The following is a 6,453-nucleotide window of genomic DNA, read 5'->3' on the forward strand; positions in this document are numbered from 1 at the left end:
AGATCATGACCTGAGCCGAAGTCGGATGCCTAACCAACTGAGCCACCCAGGTGCCCCTGGAATCTAGAATCTAAAAGGAGCTATTTAAAATGTGAAAAAATGAGCTTATTCCTCAGTAATTTATTGGTCTGGCACAGTATTTTTCAGTTAAAGAATGTATCTTTGTGCCCAAATTACATTCTTCTTACATAAGGATAAACATTTCAACTTCATAAAAACACAAGAATTGGTAACTATTCTTCCTTAAATTTCCTTGTTATTGACTTAATCATCATGTTGTAGTTGAACTCCATCATATCAAACAGTTCATTTAAGTGGTGTCTACCATTGGCCCTTGTAGTACATTCAACAGTCTTCTGAAATTTCCCCGACTTAATAAGTTCAGTTCCAGCTGGTCTTCTATTAATTTCCTTATAGGCAATTGTTTAAGAAATTTTCTTAAAGGGTTGTCAAATGGAGAGAATTCAACATATTTTATAGTTACTCTGCCTTTGGGTATACGCTAGGCACATAATAAATTCCAGAAACAACGTGGACTCTCAGGTAGCCTCAGGAATGTATTATAATTTCTATGGTCCCTATAGTGAGGAGGTTTGAGTGAGCCTACTTATTCACTTTTCCCATCTTCGGGAACTGAACCAATTGAAGTCAGTCAAGGACCCAGTAAGTATTAAAATAGGCTCAGAATTTTTACTAGTAAAGCTGGATTGAAGAATGTAGCAGGGTATTTCTACCTTTATTTTGAGCCTAGGATTCAAGACCCTCAAGTCTCTGATCTATTCATTACATTGCAGGTGGACAAGTTGGGCCTAAAACAATCCTTGCTTCTTCAGCTTACTCCATGGAATTTATAAGGGCAAGCATGTGCTGTGTCTGGACACAGCTCACTGCAACAGGACAAGAGAGGGTGTGTACAGCTGCCTAAATTATAATGCTTTGGTCTGAACCTCATGAGTATGTGACTCAGGGAACAGCATTGGAATGCTCACTTCTACCTTTAGGGAGAACTGAATGCTGGAGCAAGGTAGGAAGGGAGAAATACAGAAATACAGACATTCAGCAATAGCTTCCTGAACCCCAGAAAAATACCTTCATGTGTTGGGTATATGACATCGTGATTCCAAGTATTTGAAGTATTTCTGTAGAGCTGCTTAGAACTTGGACTCGGCAGACATGACTTTAAATCCCAAACTGCCACCTTTAAGTTAGAGCATTGGGCAAATATCTTAAGTGTATAAACCTCAGTTTCTCCATCTGGAAAGGGAAATTATATCAGTTTCTATTTCACAGGGTGATGTGGATATTAAGTGAGATATTGCATGTAAAACACTACTTAAAGTTCCTAACCTGTAGAAAGGATCCACCAAAATGATAATTATAATAGTAGTTGTCATAATTATTATTTTATTATTTTTATTATCATTCTAAAATGAATATGTTCTTTGTTTTGAAGTGAACTTGTTTATATATTCACATATAGATCCATGGTGCCTATTCACTTATTGAAATCCGTATTTAACTGTAACCCAGGGTCAGCAAACACAGCCCATAGGCCAAGTTCATCTCTAAATCCCTGTTTTTCCCCTTATAAACAAATTTGTATTGGAATGCAGCCACACTGATTCATTTACATCTTGTTTATGGCTGCCTTTGAGCAACAATGGCAGTTTGAGTAGCTAGGACAGACACTAAACACAATCCAGCTCACAAACCCTAAGGTATTTACTTTCGGGCCCTGTAGAGAAAAAATGGGACAATTACTCCTAACCTCTGTGCAGGAATATATGAAAATTAAAATGGGCCCAACTTGGATGGTAAGAAACTCTTATGGCAATTAAAAATTAGATGGAGTATCAATACATTTTGAAAAAGGTGTTGATTAAAAATGCTAAATTGCCTCTGATTTGGGTTCATGGGGCAGTCAGACTTTGGAAACTTTGCTGAGATAATACTGTGTTTGGTCCCTTCAACCAGACACAAATAGGCATGTTTTGGTTTTATATTATTGTTTCTCTTTTTTTAAGTTTATTTATTTATTTTGAGAGAGAAAGAGAGAGACAGAACATGTGTGAGCAGGGGAGGGGCAGAGAGGGAGGGAGAGAGAGAGAATCCCAAGCTGGGGACTCAGTGACTCACAAAGAACTCATGAACTGAACCCTGAGACCATGATGAGCCAAAATCAAGAATAGGATGCTTTACTGACTGAGCCACTCAGGTGCCCCTATTACTGTTTTTTAATAAAACGTTTTTAAGCAAATTGGTCTTTTACATCTTTACTAATTTTCTTTCCTCATTTGAGATTGCCATTCATAATAGGCAATTGCCTATTCCATACGAATTGCCATTCCTAATAGCTTAAGATAAATACTAATTCCTTTACTTATTATCTTTCTTCATGAACAGTGGAGTATTTTGAGGGTAAAATTTTTTCTCAATCCTGCTTTTTCTAGATCCCCTAGACATTGTTACGAAGTATTTTCCTTTTTACTGTTTCTTAGTTTGTAATTTTATTTTTTTGTTCCCTTTAAGAGTTGGGTGTGCCTCTTAATTCCTAAATAATTATAATACATTTTAAAATCTTTTTTCTAGTTTTATTATGAGAATGTGATCTATAACCACTTTACTTTTTTGATTTAAGATATTCTTCTTATCCAAGTGCATGATTAAGTTTTGTAAATGTTCCATAGGTATATAATAAAGACTATTCTTTATTTGGTGAATTTTAGCTTCCCCCTCCTGCAAATATAGCCATGGTTATGTAATCAAATACATTTACTGAATTATTCATAGCCTTTGTCTTTGTTTTTTTGTCTACTATCTCAATCCAATTCCAGAATGGTTGTATTGAAATCAACTTGCACTAAGAGGAAACAAAATAAAGCACAGTATGACCTTATTTGTGCATATGTAAAATTATCCTTAGATGTGTTGCGAACTTAGTTATTTCCAAGTGTTACTACCATCCTGACTTCCATCACCCACTCGCTATTTTCATTAAATCAGGTTTTCTATCATCGCAAACATTCCTATTTTTAAAGCTGATATATGAAAGAGCACTGGTACTGATTGGCCCTGTAAATATTTGGAAAATTCTTTTTTTTTTTTAGTTTATTTATTTATTTTGAGAGAGACAGAGAGTGTGAGCAGGGAAGGGGCAGGGAGGGAAGGAGAGAAAGAATCCCAAGCAGGCTGTCAAGGCAGAGCCAGATGCTGGGCTCAGTCTCACTAACGGTGAGGTCATGACCTGAGCTGAAATCAAGAGGCTCACACTTTAAACAGACTGAGCCACCCAGGTGCCCCTGGACAATTCCTTAGACCTAAGAATGTTTCTCTTGCATGGCTGTTTTTCAGTACAGTAACTAAGAAATACAAAGTAACATGCCTTTGACTGTAGCTGCTTTGAGTATGTGCCCAGCCATACGCTAGCTGCCTAACTGAGTCTTGCCTGTGGTGGATTAATTTTCATTTCCAAGATGTGATCCTATCACAGGACACTAGGTGGAGCTAAAATCTCACTTAATGCTTCTCATAAGGCATGCTGATTGGCTTTCTACCTATCTACTCTGATTTAGATTGTTTTTTACTGTGCCATTTTCATGATCCTCATATACAGACCACAATCAAGAGTGATATGTTTTGTTTGTTTGCACAATAGTCTGATATTTCTTAAAAAATTAGAAAAGAGAAAGAAATGCAAGTCATTTTGATGTATTGCCTGCATTAGTCTGCTTTATGTAAACCAAAAGATAAAAGGAAAAAAAAAAAGACTGTGTAGCTATAGAGAAAACAATGTTAAAGGAAGTGCAAAGGAAGGAAAATTTTCATAAGTCATGGAAAGCACTAGCCCAATAGCTTGCTTCTCAATGTTTCTCGGAAGATAGAATGCGAACCAGAACAACTGTTTTGTCTAGATTGGTTGTAAAACCAGGCAAAAGAAATCTGATACTTCAAAATCTATTGCACAAAGTCAAACGTGGAACAAAAGCTTTAAAATTAAAGTATCTAGATATATAGAAAGTCCAAGTATTTTGACATTTACAGTGGCTTTATGTTGGTGCAGTTAGCTGTTTTTTCTAAGCTGCTTCTTTACAGGGGACTAATTCAATTGTTTCTGAGGGAAGAAGTTAGGAGCTACATTTGCAAGAGTTGTAAAAGATACAACTTTTTGTAAAAGATACAAATTAAAATGATTTCTAAAAGTAGGGTGTAGCCTGATGAATAAAAATATTAGTAAGCAAAATTAGGAATTGAATACACAAGCCAGGTGTAATTCATTTAAATGTCAAACACTCAAGGACAAAGCCCTCAATACACCTAAAACATTCCCTCCAAAAATAAGGAGGCTGCATCCATGGGGTGAGATTACAGTCTCAGGCATATTACTGCTCACTTACCTCTATAAATGGCAATTGGTAGAGCTGAGTATTCATATGAGAAATCTTAGAATTATTGTATGTATTGAATTTTACAAATTTATCTGCAATCCACTTATTCTTCCTATTATTGCTTCTTCCAGGAATCTTGATACTTGGAAAAATATGCCTTCGTTGATCAATATAGTCTTGAAAATAAAGAAAGCTGGGAGGAGACGTTAGCACTCAGGCCTGGTCCACATGTGTCACATTTTATATTATTTTGACATCCACTGGCTACCTTCTTGAAATGCTCCCAGTGCTGAATGAACTGTGATGCTTTTGGAAGATCTGCATTGTTTCAGGAGCAAGTGCTAAAGTCTCATCCCAGCTTTCTTTATTTTCAAGACTATATTGATCAACGAAGGCATATTTTTCCAAGTATTTTTAAATTGTTTATAGATTTTCTGACCAAAGGTATTCACTTTCACTTAGGTGAACTTTGTTTTTAATGTCTTCACCGCCCTTTACAAGACTCACACTGTCAAGTATCCCAGAGTGCACTGAGTAGGATCATTTTCTAACCTTTATCACAGACTTAACAATGAACATTTCTCCTTCCAGAACATACCCAGAGACAATGCTTAAATCCAAAGTCCTCCTTCAGTGCTCAGTCGATGGTGCATATGGCCATTATCATGAGGATCCGGGACTTAGAACGTATGTCTACAGAACCAGAACTTCTCGCATTTTCATAGCCTGTGATATCAACGTGAACTACAAATTCTCCTTCCTGAGCCTGGAAAACTCCCAGCTTCACTGTATTATGCCGATTGGGTCTGTGGGAATATGCCGTGCACTTCCTGCATCTCCTTTTCCAGATCACTTTGGCTGTTGAAGGGCTGGTAGCGAACGTAAATGTCATCTTTTAGTGTGAAAGAAAACTCACGGTGTGAAAGTAGTTTTTTATCACTTCGTTATAGCGGAGCCAGCGATAGTACTGGGCGGAGGGAAAGAGCCTCAGGTAACAAAGTTGAAGCAGCTGGGTCAGCTCAACCAGTCAAACGTCTCCATCTCCGCAGAGCGCCGAACTCTGTGCCTCAGGATTACCGCGAGAATTGGCGGGAACAGCACCGCCCAAGCCTGCGCCACAGGTCCGACTGGCGCCCTCTGCAGGGGCCGCTGGAAATCGCAGTTCCCGCTTTGGGACTGGCCTCTGGACCATAGTGCTCCCCTGGTCTCTGTACACCCTCGAGGAGGCCGCACCTATTCCAGAAAAAAGGGGTTTGTGCAGAAAGGTGAGCTTTTGAGCAGACTGGGAATGAATAACCAGAGAAAGACACACAGAACACAAGGGATGAGAGAACCGGAGGGGAGCTTCCATGCTCTCTCCAGGCACACGGCTCTTCCCCAATCTCCTCTACACGTTTACCAACTTGGAAGCTCCCAGTGCGACTTTTTAACACACTGTAAGTTGCGTGCTGCGAAAACCTGTGTATGCCTGAAGAAGGGAAGGAGGTTGGAAGTATCAAGCTTTATTTGCCTTCCTGGCTTAGGTGTAATTGCTGCCCGGAGTCTGAGCTTCACAGAGTATGAGTAAACTTTAGATGGAGTTCAAAAAACTTGCTTATTAGTCTGCAGATCTTAAAGGCCAAATGGTCAGAAATTTGCCAAAGTAAGATGTGATTTCTCTTGGAGTAGAATTTCACTTGATTCTTTCAGAAATAGTAATCTAAATTTCAAAATAATGGGAAAAATAAACCAGTAAATTCAATCGGTACTTGAACCTGTTCATTACCTATTTGGCACAATGCAAAAGTTAACATTACTCACATTTTTTTTTTTTTTTTTTTTTTGGCGAGGATCTCACTTAAGACTATTTTTCCTTATCCTAAGATCATAAATATGTTCTCCTATATTTTCTTTTAAAAAATTAAAGCTTTTCTTTATTAGACTGGCATTTGTTTTTTAATCTAGTGAAAAAAAGAACTTTCTGGGGGAGAAAGCCATGGAAGGTATTGGAGATTCCAGGGAGATAGAATATATTAAAATATCTATCATGTCTTTCAGGAAGATAGAGATAATTGCTGAATTAAGAAGA

At 37.8% G+C, this 6,453-nt stretch overlaps 1 pseudogene; it reads right to left on the minus strand.

Annotated features, from left to right (window-relative positions):
* Positions 1-233: 233 nt before the first annotated feature.
* On the minus strand, positions 234-5,426 carry LOC122240803 (annotated as a pseudogene).
* Positions 5,427-6,453: the final 1,027 nt, after the last annotated feature.

This window comes from Panthera tigris, chromosome C1 (genome assembly GCF_018350195.1).
Source record: "Panthera tigris isolate Pti1 chromosome C1, P.tigris_Pti1_mat1.1, whole genome shotgun sequence".
Lineage (NCBI taxonomy): Eukaryota > Metazoa > Chordata > Mammalia > Carnivora > Felidae > Panthera > Panthera tigris.